Raw genomic sequence first — 17,287 nt, 5'->3', positions numbered from 1 at the left:
AAGGGTAGCAATCCTAGCACAGGCTCAGGTCTCACCAGCTCCCTAGCCAATTGTAACAGACTTATCCCTATCACCAAAAGTGAAAGGGTAATCCTAGGAACACTTTCTTGGGAGTAAGCTCCACTAGGTACACTTTAGTAGGATGCTGTGTAGACCTGCATAGGACTGCAGTGTTAAATTCCGAATTGGTACTGTATCTTGCGGGGGGAGGGGGGCTCAAAGCAGAAGTTAGGAGTTACCTCTTCAGCCACTTTCTTGCTTGTACTGACTACCAGCCCAATAACCAGGTTGCTTTCACCCCTGCCTGTCTCCTAGCAATCTCCACATCTGTCACGAACAACAGTAAGGAGCAGAACTCTACGTGAAAGATGTCTTCCCAGAAGAGGGCTACATCCCTGATACAAGTGTATCACTCTGGGTTAGACTTGGTACTGCTGAAACAAAGGCTCACAGTAAAGCCAGCTTTGTCCTTGGAAAGGTCCATGATCTTGGATTAAGCTGCTTTTTTTCCCTCACACACCAGGAATGGAAAAGAAGGTGAGATCCCGGCATGATGGTGTTTTTCTGTGAGTAAAGAAGACAAAAACACCAGAGAAAAGAGGGGAATACACTGGAGTTACTTCTAGAATGGAATACTAGACAACTTACAAGTCAGGGACAACCTTAGCCATAGGGCATAGGGGGTAGCTGTCCCAAACCCTGTGCTGGGGAGGGGCAGCTCTCTGCCACTGCCATAGCAAGGAGGGTGGGCATCAAGTGAGTCACCAGCAGCAGCTAGCCTGGCAGGGGCCAGCAATCAGTTGTCACATGAACACAGGAATCTACCTTATACTGAATCAGACGATCTGTCCATCAAGGTCAATATCTGGCAGTAGCTCTCCACAGTCTCAGGCTGAGGTCTTTCTCATCACTTGCTGTCTGATCTCTTAACTGGAGATGCCAGAGAGGGAACCTAGGGCCTCCTGCATGCCGAGAAGATGCTCCACCAATGAGCCAGGGCCCATTCCTACAGCTGGGGGTGGGACAGGGGATAAGGTCAGTGAGAGACTGAGACAGGGTGCTGTCTTCTCTTATCTCTGGATGGGAAGCTTACATTGAGCTCCAGGGGGCCAGAAGGGGCTAGGTGAGAGCTGGAGAGAGTGAATGCCTCAGTATGGGGAAGGCTTCTCCCACCTGGCTGCTCCCTTGCAGCAGCAGCAGCAGCAGGGGTGTTGTGTCCTAGGCTCAAATGGGAGAACTGTTACTTTTGGAGGGAACTGTTACTTTTGGAGGGAAGCTGAACAAGCCAAGCTTGTACTCCACACCAGGGTTCCAGAGAAGGCCTAAGCGTGCCCAATCAGGGGAAGGATTGAAACATAAGTAGCCAATCAACATCTAGGCTCATACGGTACCCTGATAGGCCCTTAGGCCTCTGTAAATAGCCAATCCATGTACATAGTTAAGGTCCAATCAGAAGGGGGCAAGAATTGTATAAAGGAGCGGGAGGTTTGAATAGAGCTCAGTCTGTGTTTGTGTTCCTGAAGTAAAGCTTGCTGAAATCCCTCTCCGACTCTGGTCTCTTACTGCACCAACCCCAGTACTTTACAAGGGGCTTCTCGTCCATCCTGGATTTTGGCCCACAGCCCCAAAATCACTCAGACGGAGTGCCCTTGCTGCAGCCTGGACGACACTCCTGTGCCAGCTGTATCCTTCTAGCTCGTGTATCCTTGGGAGTCACTGAGCTCAGTTGGACACGTCTGAATAAACATGCCTACCATCCAGCTGTATAAAACTCTAGTTCTGCCTAGTTTAGCTACTGTTAGATGTGCACAGAGAGCAGCAACATCAGAAGAGAGGGAGACCTGACTCGGAGTCAGCACTGCTGCAACGACATCTGCTAGCAGCTGGGGGAATGCATAGAAATAATGATTTTACCAGGTGGGGTTTTCCTCCACAAAGTGCTGCAGTGATGTTAGAACTCACACCCGGTGGAACCTTTCCCTCCGTGCAAGATACAGGAGCCCTCTGGAAGCAGAAAGGGGCAAAGGGCACGATGACTGTGAGCAGAATTCCTTCTTCACTAAGACTAGCATTCATTCCCAGTGCCAGAGAAGCCCCTCCCTTCCTTAGCACTTCTGCAGAGGAGCTGTGCCTGTGGAAAATGACAGGTCTAGGCACGTGAGCCTTGTCTCTTGGGTCTTTTCAGATGTGCCTGCTAGGACAGGTAGCACTTCCTTGGGGCACTGTCTTTGTGCAAAAGACATCCTGTGAAAGGAGCCTCCCCTGATTTATCATCTTACAAGCAAGGTCTGAAGTCAAGATAGTGGGAGTTGAAGACTGTTGACATTTTTATCGAAACAGCAAGAACAGGTTTCTTGGGCTTCCAAGACTAGCTGTGCTAAAAGAAAACCACAGGCCAGAGCTCCCAAATTGGAAGCTGTGGGATATTGTGTGTGTGTGTAAAAGAGAGTTAAAGAGCAGTTGCCATGGTGAGGGTGCTCTGTATTTTCCCCCTACGAATTTTGAGTCTTGAGATATTTTCCAGTCTTAGCTGGTATCTCCCAGCGTTTCTTGCAAAGCTGTAGATGCTAAAAACAGCAGAGCTGTAAAAAAGTGATAGCTTTCCAGAGTTAGAAGAATCTCCTGGTATAACTATGAAGACAAGGGGAATTAAGAGGCAGCAACAGAAAACCTCTTCAGAACTGCCCCACCTGAATTTGGGCCTAGCTTGCTGAGGAGCCACATGGACAACTCCACCCAGTGGCCTGGACGACAGTCCCAAGCACCCTTTCCAGGAAGTAAGTCCCATTGAATAAAATGGCTCTTACTTCTGAGTAGATTTGCTAATATTGTTCTCTTGGTGCCCTAGCACCAGGAGTGTATTATTTTATACTGGTTCTGCTCCTGTATCTTTAAAAGCAGCCAAATGCTTGAATCAGACACTAAGAGAGAAAAGTTCCTTCCCCCACACTATTATCTCTGTGCCAGGTCAAGTTTCTCTCTGTTTAGTTTCTGTGTAGGGTTGCCAATCCCCAGGTGGGGGCAGGGGATCCCCCGGTTTGGAGGCCCTCCCCCCCGCTTCAGGGCCATCAGAAAGCGGGGGTGGGGGGAGGGAAGGATATGGCTGCTGGGAACTCTGTTATTCCCTATGCAGATTTATTCCCATAGAAAATCATGATGAATTGATCCACGGGTATCTGGGGCTCTGGGGGCGCTGTTTTTTGGGGTAGAGGCACCAAATTTTCAGTATAGCATCTAGTGTCTCTCCCCAAAATACCCGCCAAGTTTCAAAAAGATTGGAACAGGGGGTCCAATTCTATGAGCCCCAAAAGAAGGTGCCCCTATCCTTCATTATTTCCTATGGAAGGAAGGAATTGAAAAGGCGTGCCGTCCCTTTAAAATGTGATGGCCAGAACTCCCTTTGGAGTTCAATTATGCTTGTCACAGCCTTGATCTTGGCTCCACCCCTAATGTCTCCTGGCTCCACCCCCAAAGTCCCCAGATATTTCTTGAATTGGACTTGGCAACCCTATTTCTGTGTGTTCAGCTGTTTTCTTGTTTACATATTTTATTCCATTTATACCTCAACTCTTTGTCCGGTGGGAATCTAAAGAAGCTTATATTGTTCTCCTGTCCTCCATTTTATCCTCACAACAACCCTGTGTGGTAGGCTAGGCTGAGAGCTAGTGACTGACCCAAGTTTTGTGCCAGCAATATTGGTCTTTGACTCTGTCTCCCGAGTCCTAGACTAACACTGACCGCTGTACCACAATGGCTCTGTTTGAACCAGGAAAAGATTTACAATGGGTGGCAATCATGGTGTGTGTGTGTGTGGGGGGGGGGGGGTTGTATGAGACCTTGATCCAGAGTGCTCAAGTGCTTGGAGCAGTCCTAATTAAAGATTTTGGTTCAGAAACTTTTGAAGCTGTTCCAATTGACGTTAATCATCCTGTCACAGTCACATATTTTAGAACAGATAGGACCTTATATTTCGTTTTGTGGGCAGAGTATCACACACACACCAGCCCTCTAGCTCACCAGGGAGATTCTCAGGAAAGCCATATCCAGTGAAATCTGTAAAGGAAAAAAAAATAGATTCGTTTTTAGCTAAATTACACAAGAAGGCAAAACTCATTCACCAGAGAGAGTGGTGGACAAAAGGGTCCCCAGATGCTCAGGCCCGTAGCTGCAGTGGGGCCCGGGGGGGGGGGGAAGGCCACTCTGGTTAAATCTCCCTTCCCTCTGCAGGGCCCCTCCATTGTAGGGCCTCCAATATGTAAGTCTAATGCATGCGGCCAGAAACAGGACCTGAGGAAAAGGGAGGGAGGGAGCAAGAGAGAGAGAGCCCTATCTGCCCTCCCAGGCCATATAGGGTTGCCAAGTCCAATTCAAGAAATATCTGGGGGCTTTGAGGTGGAGCCAGGAGACTTTGGGGGGTGGGGCCAGGAGCAAGGGAATGACAAGCATAATTGAACTCCAAAGGGAGTTCTGGCCATCACCTTTAAAGGGACAGCACACCTTTTAAATGCCTTCCCTCCATTAGAAATAATGAAGGATAAGGGCACCTTCTTTTGGGACTCATAGAATTGGACCCCCTGGTCCAATTCCTTTGAAACTTGGAGGGTCTTTTGAGGAGAGGCATCAGATGCTATGCTGCAATTTGGTGCTTCTACTTCAAATAACAGCCTCCCCAGAGCCCCAGATACCCATAAATCAATTCTCCATTATTCCCCATGGGAATCATTCTCCATAGGGAATAATGGAGTGCCCGGCAGATATTTCCCTCCCACCCCCCGCTTTCTGATGACCCTGAAGAAGGGGGAAGGCCTCCAAACCAGGGGATCCCCTGCCCCCACCTGGGGATTGGCAACCCTAAACCCAGGTGGGAACTGGACAACCCCCTCCACCCCAACTCCAGTCTTGGGCATCTGGCTTCATTGTTCTCTCCCACCCCTGAAATTCTTCTGGTGGTTAGTTCAGTGGAAACAGTAACATCCACCCTCTGAAAAAAGAAAACCCCAAGTCCGTTCAGTTTAACAGTGGGGGGGGGGGGAAGAAAGGGAACCCCCTTCTCTGTTTGGCAGCTTATGCTGCTGGGGCTAGGCTGGCTGCTGGAGGGAAGAAGTAGCCAAGCCCTGTGCCCCCCACACCAAAAATTTTATCCCCTGGGCCCCCCCCCCCCCAACATTTTCTGCCTATGGGGCTGCAGATGCTCTCCATTGTTTATGGAGCTGCAGTTAGGCAAGGGTAGAGTTAAAGCTGCCCTGACCTGTATGTTTTGAGCCATGCAGGAACTGCATTCCAGATGTGGGCTGTGCTCTACCTGCCCTGGGCTGGGCACCAGTTTTTCCGCTTTCCTTACTCTGAAATTCTAAGCTAGGTAGTGCTGAGGAGAAATATGGAACGACTGGGGTGTGTGTGTGTATGTATGTATGAAGCATGCTTTCAGAAAACCTTCATAAACCCAGTCCTGTGGACATGCAGACTTTCCTTTTTAGGTGTCATAATTGCTTCAGTCCAAAGACAACTGTTAATCCTCCCCTCGCAATTGTTCTGTAATCACCATAACCACTTCCTCTGTGTGTTTCTTCATATGGGTGCAGAAGCATGCTGCAGCATCATTCTTTAACTGCATTTACAACCATCCCCCCCCCCACAACTATATCTATCTAATAAGTACCACTGCATTTGACAAAACAAGCTGAAATTAAAACTCAGTAGTTGTTTAAACACTTGTTTATTCTTGCAGTAATATTTCACTATAAGACTGGCAAGCAGACCACAGGAAGAGGAGGGGGACAAACTTTATTATTTTGATGGGTCAAAACTTCATGTTTCCATGCAACTCAGTCCTGTGCGTATTTCCTCAGAAGTAAATCCCACTGAGTAGAATGGGACTTACTATTTTGATGGGCTGAGTGGTCTCAGTGAGGAAAGCAGACTATAAAGTAAAATGAGTACACATCTCCCAGCTTCGATTCGACAATCCTCTTCTACTAACTAGTCCTTTGAACAGAGAAACAAAATGGTCATTGCTACAAGGCTACATTGTTTAAATGCAATGCCAAGACATTTTATGGAAGAAGAAGAAGAAGGTATTGGATTTCTATCCCGCCCTCCACTCCGAAGAGTCTCAGAGCGGCTCACAATCTCCTTTCCCTTCCTCCCCCACAACAGACACCCTGTGAGGTGGGTGGGGCTGGAGGGGGCTCTCCCAGCAGCTGCCCTTTCAAGGACAACCTCTGCCAGAGCTATGGCTGACCCAAGGCCATTCCAGCAGGTGCAAGTGGAGGAGCGGGGAATCAAACCCGGGTCTCCCAGATAAGAGTCCACACACTTAACCACTACACCAAACTGGACCCTGATTGCTTTATTCTGTAATACGTTCTGAGCCTTGGTGAAACAGGTGGACTATAAATAAATACATAATGAAATAAAATCTTTTTAGCTGCCTCTTTTTCAATACTGATAGACTTCTAACAATCTTTTTTCATATGCAAGCTGTTTGATATCTCTGATAATTTTATCTTGTCATTAATTATCCTATTTGAGATGTTAAAGAGGGAGTACGTCTGTAAACAGCACAATATCCCTTTAAGGAATGCTTGTTAATTGTGGGCATCAAGCATGGCAGGAAATGTAGCTTCTCTGAGGACATGCTGGGAGTTGAAGTCTGGGCAAAAGTGCTTGTAAAACCATCAAAACATATCTGAGAGAAATCAGGATACCAGGGAAGGCCTAGGAAAAAATAGTAATGTTTAGCAGTGAGGGTATAGCCAAGAAAATTATAATCTGAGAAAGAAAGGAGAGAGAGACTTGGAATAAAATTGCCAGTAGTTTTTGTTCTCTAGGAATGTGTCTAAACACATAGAAGCCCATTCCATTTCTGGTTTTAACATGGACTTGTCTTTTTAAGAATCATGCAACTGAAGAGTTGCTTTTAAAAAATCTAAACAAAGTTATAGACGACAGGAATGTGATTTATGATGCTTTTCATCCCAAAGATTGCCAAGGAAATGTCGTGGTGATTTGTGAGCCAATTCCACATGTCACCATATGTGTTCTCTAAAGCAGGGGGTTGATCAGTGGAAACATCAGTAATGGTGAGCAAGTTTCCCTAAAGATAGCTTACCCACCATCACCACAGACTTCTCTGGTGCGTTAAGTACATCCTTGGTTCATATAGAACATAGGAAAGGCCCAATACCACTTAGATATAACTACTTTTGTACTTAGTGTCAGGTCTAGCTCCATCTTCAATAATAACGACTCTCCATTATCAGTAGGGTTGCCAAGTCCAATTTAAGAAATATCTGGGTCTTTGGGGGTGGAGCCAGGAGACATTAGGGGTGGAGCCAAGATCAAGCATAATTGAATTCCAAAGAGAGTTCTGGCCATCACATTTAAAGGGACAGCACACCTTTTCAATTCCTTCCTTCCATAGGAAATAATGAAGGATGGGGCACCTTCTTTTGGGGCTCATAGAATTGGACCCACTGGTCCAATCTTTTTGAAACTTGGGGGTATTTTGGGGAGAGGCACTAGATGCTATACTGAAAATTTGGTGCCTCTACCCCAAAAGACAGCCCCCCCCCCCAGAGCCCCAGATATCCACAGATCAATTCTCCATGATTTTCTATGGGAATAATAAGAGTTCCCAGCAGACATTTCCCTCCCCTCCCCCCGCTTTCTGACGACCCTGAAGCAGAGGGAGGGTCTCCAGACCGGGGGATCCCCTGCCCCCACCTGGGGATTGGCAACCCTAATTATCAGGATTAGTGTTTATTGTAAGACAGGAAAATGTGACACTGGATATACAGGTTCAGATGGGTTAGTTATATACTATCATAGTGGCTGTTACATGAGCACCTTTTTGCAAGAGATTAATTCAAAAGCATTTGTTACAATTCAAGCGTTCTCACACTACAAAGCATTCTGTGAAACACCAAGAGATATCCCTGGCCTTGAGTGCCAGGCTCTTTCTCAGGAGGCATGTAACTTTTGGTTTCTCAGAGACAAGACAAAGCTAAGCATACGCATTGGAAATAAGAAAACAATGGCAAGGGAACTTGACACTTAGGATGTGGACTGCCATCCTCTGTGCACCATCCCCAGGCAAAGGCCTGCTGCATTCATGTGCCTACAGTGGACATTGCTGCAGACTGAAGTTGGACCTGGGTTGCCAAGTCCAATTCAAAAAATATCTGGGGGCTTTGGGGGTGGAGCCAGGAGAAAGGTTGTGACAAGCATCATTGAACTCCAAAGGGAGTTCTGACCATCACATTTAAAGGGAACACACACCAAAATGCCTTCCTTCCATTGGAAATAATGAAGGATAGGGGCACCTTTTTTGGGGGGGGGCTCATAGAATTGGATCCCTGGGTCCAATCATGGGGTGTGTTTTGAGGAGAGACATTGGATGCTGTGCTGCAAATATGGCGCCTCTACCTCAAAAAACAGCCCCCCCAGAGCCCCAGAAACTCGCAGACCAATACTCCATTTTTCCGTATGGGAATCAGTCACCATAGGGAATAATGAATGCCCAGCAGACACTTCCCTTCCCCCTCCCCCGCTTTCTGAGGACCCTGAAGCGGGGGGAGGGTCCCCTGCTCGCACCTGGGGATTGGCAACCCTAAATGGGACTCTGTCCTTGATTCTGCCCTGCCCACACTTCTCACTGCTGTTCCATTTCAGGCATCTTACCATGTAACCATGTATCGGGGGAAAGCGAACAAATCTGTAGATACAAAATATACATTCTACATTGCCTGATGGCATTCTCTGGTGAGGGGTTCTACCAGTGCTGGTGTATCTGGAGGGAAGGAGTTGCACTGCAGTAAAGGATGCTTGTATGGTTGTCAGCTTTTAGGGGAGGGGGGAGGCTCCTGCACATTTCAGAAATACCTAAGAAAGAGGAATGCAACAACTGCAGCTTTTCCTGTCATTGCAACTGTGTGCTGGAAAGAGCTTCACCTAGGGGCCTTGTCAAAAAGAAGAGGAAAAAGTAATCTACTCTAAATTCCAGGGATGTAGAGTAAACATTTTCAGCGTTGTTTTGCTAGGCAATACAATTCCCATGAGGAATGTCTCAAGGCACTGGCAATTATCCTGTATGTAGGGTTGCCAATCCCCGCTGTATGTAGGGTTGCCAATCCCCAGGTGGGGGCAGGGGATCCCCCAGTTTGGAGGCCCTCCTCCCGCTTCAGGGTCATCAGAAAGCAGGGGGAGGGGAGGGAAATGTCTGCTGGGAACTCTATTATTCCCTATGGAGATTTATTCCCATAGAAAATCATGGAGAATTGATCCGCGGGTATCTGGGGCTCTGGGGGGGGGCTTTGGGGGGGGGTAGAGGCACCAAATTTTCAGTATAGCATCTAGTGCCTCTCCCCAGATACCCCCCAAGTTTCAAAAAGATTGGACCAGGGGGTCCAATTCTATGAGCCCAAAAGAAGGTGCCGCTATCCTTCATTATTTCCTATGGAAGGAAGGCATTGAAAAGGTGTGCCGTCCCTTTAAATGTGATGGCCAGAACTCCCTTTGGAGTTCAATTATGCTTGTCACAGTCTTGATCTTGGCTCCACCCCTAATGTCTCCTGGCTCCACCCCCAAAGTCCCCAGATATTTCTTGAATTGGACTTGGCAACCCTAGCTGTATGACTGTCAGGAATTCAGTGGGTGCAACTTTGCTATACTGATAATACAAAAAGGAGTTTAGACCTTTTTTTGGATTCATCACTGGCTGTGATACCTGATTGGTAAATTGCAGCATCATTGTGAGTATACCCGTGTGTGCTATATTTGAATTTTATCATGCTTTTTCTTTTTATCAGAGGACAAAGCAGTCTGGTGAGACACATGGTAGCTGTAACTTACCAGTGGATGGCGGAAACACACACACACACACCCCCCATCTCAGAGAAAGGGCAATATCAGGGAGGAAAGGCTGCCGTGGCTTCATAACTACAAACTACAAGGCAGGGCAGTTCAGGAGGCTGCACAAAGAGCTGAACAGCATGCAGAGGTAAGTGGATCTTGGATGGCGATTGCTCACCGGCTTCTGTGGAGCAGGGGGAATAGGGACTCACTGACAACACTTCCTCTGTAAGGTTGCCTGTGAGCTTCTTTAGCTGCGCAAAGCTCCTTTTCAGGTAGCCATCCACTCAAAGCTTTACCTGCAAAGCCATTTTAAGCATGTCTGGGTTTGTAGTCAGTTCTGAATAAGCAAAGGGAACCTTGCAGGAAATGACCTTCCTCCCTGATGGGTGTATTTATACCACCCGGGCCATAGCTGACAGATGTGCAGAATCTAGTGTACTGTGATCAGTCTATTCACCCCTAGCTGGGTGGAGGAAACTATGCCCGTTCCGCCAGCCCTGCCTGCCTGAGAGGCCCGAGCACACAGCTGTTGGGGAAAAGAAGAAGTGGTTGGGCAGGCTGCCAAGTTCAAGGGGAGGGCTCCATGAGGAAATGATTGATTAGCTAGAGAATTTTGTTTAGTTAACAAGCGAGTAGAAGCACTACCTTCTATTGCCTGTACTGAGAAGCACCCTGCTGAAATGATAAACATCTGGGGAAAATAGAGGCTGTGTTGAGGGGTAGGAGCAGAGATCCTCTCTAGGTTTTGCCAGAAAAGGCTAGGCGATACTTTCGTCCATATGCCTTTGCTACCAGGAGCAGAAAGTAAGAGGACAACTGCAGTTGAAGCAGAACAGCAGCTGGATGCTTGTTTAGAGAGAGGCCTATAATTTGTGGATTAATGCTTATTTATTTAAAAAAAAAATTTATTCCATCTTTCTGCCTTTTCAAGGGTCACCCAGACCGCTAACGATTTAAAACGTATATGATAAAACCACACTCTAAACACGTCTGAAAGTGACCAGAGACAGGGCCTTCTCGATTGCAGCTCCTTGTTGGTGGAATCAGCTCCCGGAGGAGGTGAGGGCCCTGAACAGTTCCGCAGGGCCTGCAAAACAGCCCTCTTCCGGTTAGGCTTCCCAATCCCCAGGTCCCAGCGGGGGATCCCCCGGTTTTACAGGCTTCCCCCCTCCCCCAGCCAGCTGGCCGGTGGGGGAAGCCCCACCCCCACAGCTATTATGCACCTCCATGAACAATTCCCATAAGGAATGATGGGGAATTGATCCGCGGGTATCGGGGGGCTCTGGGGGGGCTGTTTTTTGAGGTAGAGGTGCCAAATCTTCAGTATAGAATCTAGTGCCTCTTCCCAAAATACCCCCCAAGTTTCAAAAGTATTGGACCAGGGGGTCCAATTCTACGAGCCCCAAAAGAAGGTGCCCCTATCCTTCATTATTTTCTATGGAAGGAAGGCATTTTAAAAGGTGTGCTGTCCCTTTAAATGTGATGGCCAGAGCTCCCTTGGAGTTCAATTCTGCTTGTCACACCTGTGCTCCTGGCTCCGCCCCCAATGTCTCCTGGCTCCACCCCCAAAGTCCCCAGATATTTCTTGAATTGGACTTGGCAACCCTACTTCCAGTTGGCATACAATTAATTGTTATCGGAATGCCTGAACACTCAATCTCGAACACCAGATTATTTAATACTGGAATGTTGAAGAATTGACTTAAAGAAGGTAGCATAGTACATACTGAAGTGAGCTTTATGTGTTTTTATATATTTTATATGTATTTTATGTATTTTATTGTATAATTATAATTATTAATGTATTATTAATGTATTTAAATTGATTTTGTTGGTTTTTATATTGTAAACCGCCCTGAGCCCACCTCGGTGGGGTAGGGCGGGATATAAATCGAATTAAATAAATAAATAAATAAAACACACACCGTTAAAACAATTAAAAACAAGAGCTAAAATACATACAAAAGAATGTTATCGTTCTAGCCAGTTTTAAAGGGTGTGCAAAGTAGCAACCGTTCTGGAGGAATCCACTCCAGGTTTTGCACTGACTTAGCAAGGGAAATGGCTGATGAGAGTTAGCTGGGCTGTGTTGGTCTATGAGCGGAAAGATTAAAGCTCTTCCACTCTGTTTTGTCCCGTTAAGCCTACCGACGGACAACGTCACTGGTTTCCCAAGGCCCTGGACACAGCAGAGCATTCCTCAGCAAGCAATTTTGCCACAGCGTCATATGGGCTGCTTGATTAGCCCAGCTGAACAGTTGAACTGCAGAACTGGAATGTTTTATAACCCTGTGCCTTGCGTTGAATGCCTCCTTGAGAATAGTTGCTGGCCTTATCAGGACTAGGCTGTCATCTTTCCTAATACACAAGTAAGCACATTTTCACAGACTTCCACAATGTTTTTATTTTTCTTTCTCCTGCCAATGGCTTTTTTTGGAGGGTGGGGGGCGGGATTGTTTTACTTTAGCCTTTTAAGTACTTGCCATTGTGGAATACTGAGATCCCTCAAACCTACTGCGGGTTCTCAGCCCCCTTATCTCTATACTATAGCTTCTAAAAATGTTTTGTATGGTAGCAGAAGTGGCAGAGGAACTAGCTCAGGTTCTAGACTGTAAGAGTTGGTTTCTCTCCACTAATAGCCCCTTTTGCAGCTTATTAGAATTCCAGAAGAGTTGGTTTTATACCTTGCCCTTCACTACCTGAAGGAGTCTTAGAGCAGTGTACAGTCACCTTTCCTTCTTCTCCCCACAACCTACACACTCTGAGGTAGGTGGGGCTGAGAGAGCTCTTTCCAGAACTGTTCTTGAGAACTGTGACTGAAGGTTACAGGTCACCCAGCTGGCTTTATGTGGAGGCGTGAGGAATCAAACCCAGTTCTCCAGATTAGAGTTTGTTGCTCTTAACTGCTACATCACACTGGCTTAGAACTATGTAAAAACAGTACTAAAGGACCATCTAATCCAGTATCCTGGTGGTCAGGCAACTGTTTCTGTGAAGTCCACAAACATTACATCAATTGCTAACCTTCGACAGCACATGGCATGAAAAGGTAAGGAATACGGTTTTTATTGCGCCCAGAAAATCTTCCAGACAGCCTTGGCTGTTAAAAGTGTATACTGTTTTCATCTTGGTGAAACGACTGTGCCAGTTTTTTAACCTGCAAAGAACCCCAAAGTTGTCAAGTTTGCCTGCAGGGAAAAAGTCAGGGTTTTTCATTTGCATGTTGAGTATGAACACTTGAAATGGCTCCTTGCTGATGTTAAGAGTTACTTGAAAAATTCCTTGTGATAAATTACTGTAACCGGAGCCGTTTTAAAAGCAGCTAGGTTATGACCTTAAACAAGAACTCTTGGGCTTTTCCTGCCCTTGGGTTAGTCTTCTAACTCTGGGGAGGGGGATATGCATTAGTATATTGTTAAACTTGGGGTTGATCTAATACATAGTTCATATGTACAGTATGGCTGGGAATATGTGTTCATGGTATTGACAATAATAAAAATACTACAATTACACAATAAATTTATATGGTATTAATGCTGCTACTGTTCTGTTTTCTGGTGAGCTGAGATGAATAAGTTTGCAGTAGCTTGTAGTGTTGGTATAAACTAATCTACAGTGCCATTTTAAACAGAGTGAAACCCTTTTAAGCCCATTGTCTTGAATAGATTGAGAAGGGTCTGTCTCTGCTTAGGATGCCACCAGTCACTATTGTTATGTATGTGAATTAATATAGATATCTATGGTGTTCCTGCCTGGCTTAATGGAGCCTGAAGGACTGAGCTTGGGGACTTGAGAACAATAGGCAATAGGATCCAAATCCCTGCTGCCCTGCATCAAACACTGCCCCCTGCTGGTTTGAATGATCCAATAACCTGCTTGCGTGGGAACCCATTAGGGTTGCCAAGTCCAATTCAAGAAATATCTGGGACTTTGGGGGTGAAGCCAGAAGCAAGGCTGTGACAAGCATAATTGAACTCCAAGGGAGTTCTGTCCATCACATTTAAAGGGACAGCACACCTTTTTAAATGCCTTCCTTCTATAGGAAATAATGAAGGATAGGGGCACCTTCTTTTGGGGCTCATAGAATTGGACCCCCTGGTCCAATCGTTTTGAAACTTGGGGGGTATTTTGGGGAGAGGCACTAGTTGCTATACTGAAAATTTGGTGCATCTACCTCAAAAAAACATCCCCCCCCAGAGCCCCTGATACCTCCAGATAAATTCCTCATTATACCCTAAGAGAATCGATCTCCACATAGGGAACACTGAAGTGCCCAGCAGATATTTCCCTCCCTTCTCCCCTGCCCCCGTTTCTGGTGACTATGAAGCGAGGGAATGGTTTATCTACTCACAAGTTGCTGCCAACTTCATCAAAGTAACACAGACACGCCATCCCAAGAGGAAGCCTTTCAATCGGAGAAAGAAGCCTCCGGAGGTAGAAAGTCACATGGTGGCTGTGGGGGTGGGGCTTCCCCACCTCCACCCGCCCACCGGCCAGCCGACTGGGGGCGAGAAGGAGCCTGGGAAAGTGGAAGAAGCCCCACTGGGACCTGGGGATTGGCAGGCCTAGATCCCATAGTTGTATATAGTTGGCCCTGTGGGCCCAGTTCTCCAGTCTTTGTAGAGCAGGCACCTACCATGCTGTATCTAATGAAGAGCTGATTATCACCATCACCTCATCTCTTCAATGCATCGAACCCACTATATTATAACTACACTGAGTTTCCATTGCCATCCAGCAAGTTCTTCCTAAGGTGCCAATGTCAGACAGTGACTTGGCATGGATGCAGGAAGCAGATTCAAATCTTTTGCTCAAGACTTTCTCCCAGTGCAACCTACCTCTCTGTACTGTTGTGACAATAAAACGCTGCCCTAAGTTCCACCCACTCATGCACTTCTAAACACAGAAATTTAACGCACGAATGGGAAAAAGCTTCATTGGCATGTCAGGCTGCTATACTAAAGAAACAATAGCGGGGTCGGTAGAAAAGTTAGCAATCCAAGCTCCTTGGGAAAACAGCAGAAGACAAATATGCCAAATAAATAAATGTAGCTGGATGTCTGATGCCTTGCACTATAGAGATCCAGATGTAGAAGGATGCCCCTCCCTTGGTGCACACAGTGACATGGCCAATTGTGGTTTTCCATTGGAAATTCAGACCATATGTGTCAAACTCGACTCTTTTTCTTACTCTGCGACTATGACTAGAGGTCAGGCATGGCAGACAAAGGTGAGAGCTGCTGCTAGAAGCTTAACAGCCAATTTCTTTCCTGAAGATTGTTGAAAGAGATGTGAATTTAAAAGGCATCTTGACCTCCAGATCAAATTCCTGTAACGTTTTTTCCACTTGGACTTGCCCTTGAAGGCAGATTGGAGAATTAAGCTGGTGAAAAATGCTACAGTAGTGCAACTACCCCCATCTGGGGATTGGCAACCCTACCCCCCCCCCAAAAAAAAAGAAGCAGAAGAAGAAGCCTGCTGGATCAGACCAATGGTCCATCTAGAACAGCATCCTGTCTCACACTTTATTTATTTAATTTGGATTTATATGTCACCCACTCCGCAAGCGGACTCTGGGTGGCTAACAGTCGTGGTAAAAACAATTTGAATTACAGTTTTAAAATGATAAAAAAAACATGTATGAACAGTTTAAAACTAGATATTTGGTGCTATGGAACGATTTTTTTTAACATAGGCGGATCAGATTGTATTGATGTCAGTTCTTCTGTTAATCTGTTAGTGGTCCTTCAGATGGTATTGCTCAGTGGCATAGCAGTGGCGCACCATGGCCAAACAGCAGACAATCAGAAAACAGGGCATAAAGGCATGTCTTAAAGGTGCCACTGGTCTTTGTTCTGTTGCTTCAGAGCATCCCGGTTGCCCACCTGAATCAACTTTAAAAATAATTCACAGTGCAGCTCACAAAACTATAAACCAAGCAGACAAACAAAATAACTGAATAACAGTGAAATAAGACATTACAGCAATTAACCCCCCTCCCCAAGTGCCAGAAGCATGTTGAACAAGGAAAGTTTTTCTTTTGCTTTCACAAATGTTATATCATGACAAGTTGTGAATTTGGTGATGTTCCCTTATTTGAATTATTTAGGTTTTTTTCCCTGGTCCCTTAGGGCCAAAAAGCATGTGCTGTAGTTTAGTTTCATTTTCCTTTGCTGGTTGTTGACTGTTCTTTTTTGTTCAACAGAAGCCAGGAAAGGAGTTTGGTGTAGCGGTTAGTGTAGGGATTCTTATCTGGGAGAACCAGTTTGATTCCCCACTGCTCCACTTGCACCTGCTGGAATGGCCTTGGATTAGCTATCACTATGTTATCCTTGAAAGGGCAGCTGCTGTGAGAGCCCTCTCAGTCCCACCCACCTCACAGGGTGCCTGTTGTGGGGGGAGAAAATATAGGAAATTGTAAGCTGCTCTGAGTGTCTGATTCAGAGAGAAGGGCGTGGTATAAATCTTCAGTCTTCTACTTCTTCCAATAAACTTCTCAATCCTTAGGGCTGCCAAGTCCAATTCAAGAAATATCTGAGGACTTTGGGGGTGGAGCCAGGAGACTTTGGGGGTGGAGCCAGAAGACATTGGGGGTGGAGTCATGAGCAAGGTTGGAACAAGTACAATTGAACTCCAAAGGGAGTTCTGGCCATCACATTGAAAGGGACTGCACACCTTTTCAATGCCTTCCCTCCATTAGAAATAATGAAGGATAGGGGCACCTTCTTTGGGGGCTCATAGAATTGGCCCCCTGGTCCAATCCTTTTGAAACTTGGAGGGTGTTTTGAGGAAAGGCATCAGATGCTATACTGCAAATTTGGTGCCTCTACCTCAAAGAACATCCCCCCCCGAGCCCCAGATACCCATGGATCAATTCCCCATTATCCTTTATGGGAATCGTTCTCCATAGGGAATAATAGAGTGCCCAGTAGACATTTCCTTCCCGCCCCCCCCCCCCCCACTTTCTAAAGCTTTCTAAAGTGAGGGGAGGGCCTCCAAACCAGGGAATCCCCTGCTCCCTGCCTCTCTCTCTCTCTCTCACACACTCACACACTTACAGGGTCTGGTTTCTCCACAACTTTACTTGCTCTGAAAAAAAGCAAAACAAAGGGAAGGGTCTGTGCTCTGATGAAACTCCTGCTGACCCTTCCCCTTGAAGCGCTTTCTGTTTCCTGCATCCTGCCCAACTTTAAAAGCACACATTTTAAAACGGGAGCTGTCTGCGGGTTTCTAACCCTCCCCCCCCACACACACACACCTGCATTCAGAAGTGGTACTGTTCATTCTACCCCCTTTGGGACGCCAGGAATTCTTCATTCTGCAGCTGGGTAGTCAAGAGTTTACCAGGCCATGCTATCCTGAAGTTGCAGCAAATATGTTACCACCAGGGGGTGTTAGCAGCTCAGCATACAAAAGATCTCACAGGCACTTT

The sequence above is a fragment of the Heteronotia binoei genome, chromosome 21, assembly GCF_032191835.1.
Source record: "Heteronotia binoei isolate CCM8104 ecotype False Entrance Well chromosome 21, APGP_CSIRO_Hbin_v1, whole genome shotgun sequence".
Classification (NCBI taxonomy): domain Eukaryota; kingdom Metazoa; phylum Chordata; class Lepidosauria; order Squamata; family Gekkonidae; genus Heteronotia; species Heteronotia binoei.
The sequence above is the reverse complement of the archived record's forward strand: the minus strand, read 5'-3'. Positions refer to the sequence as shown.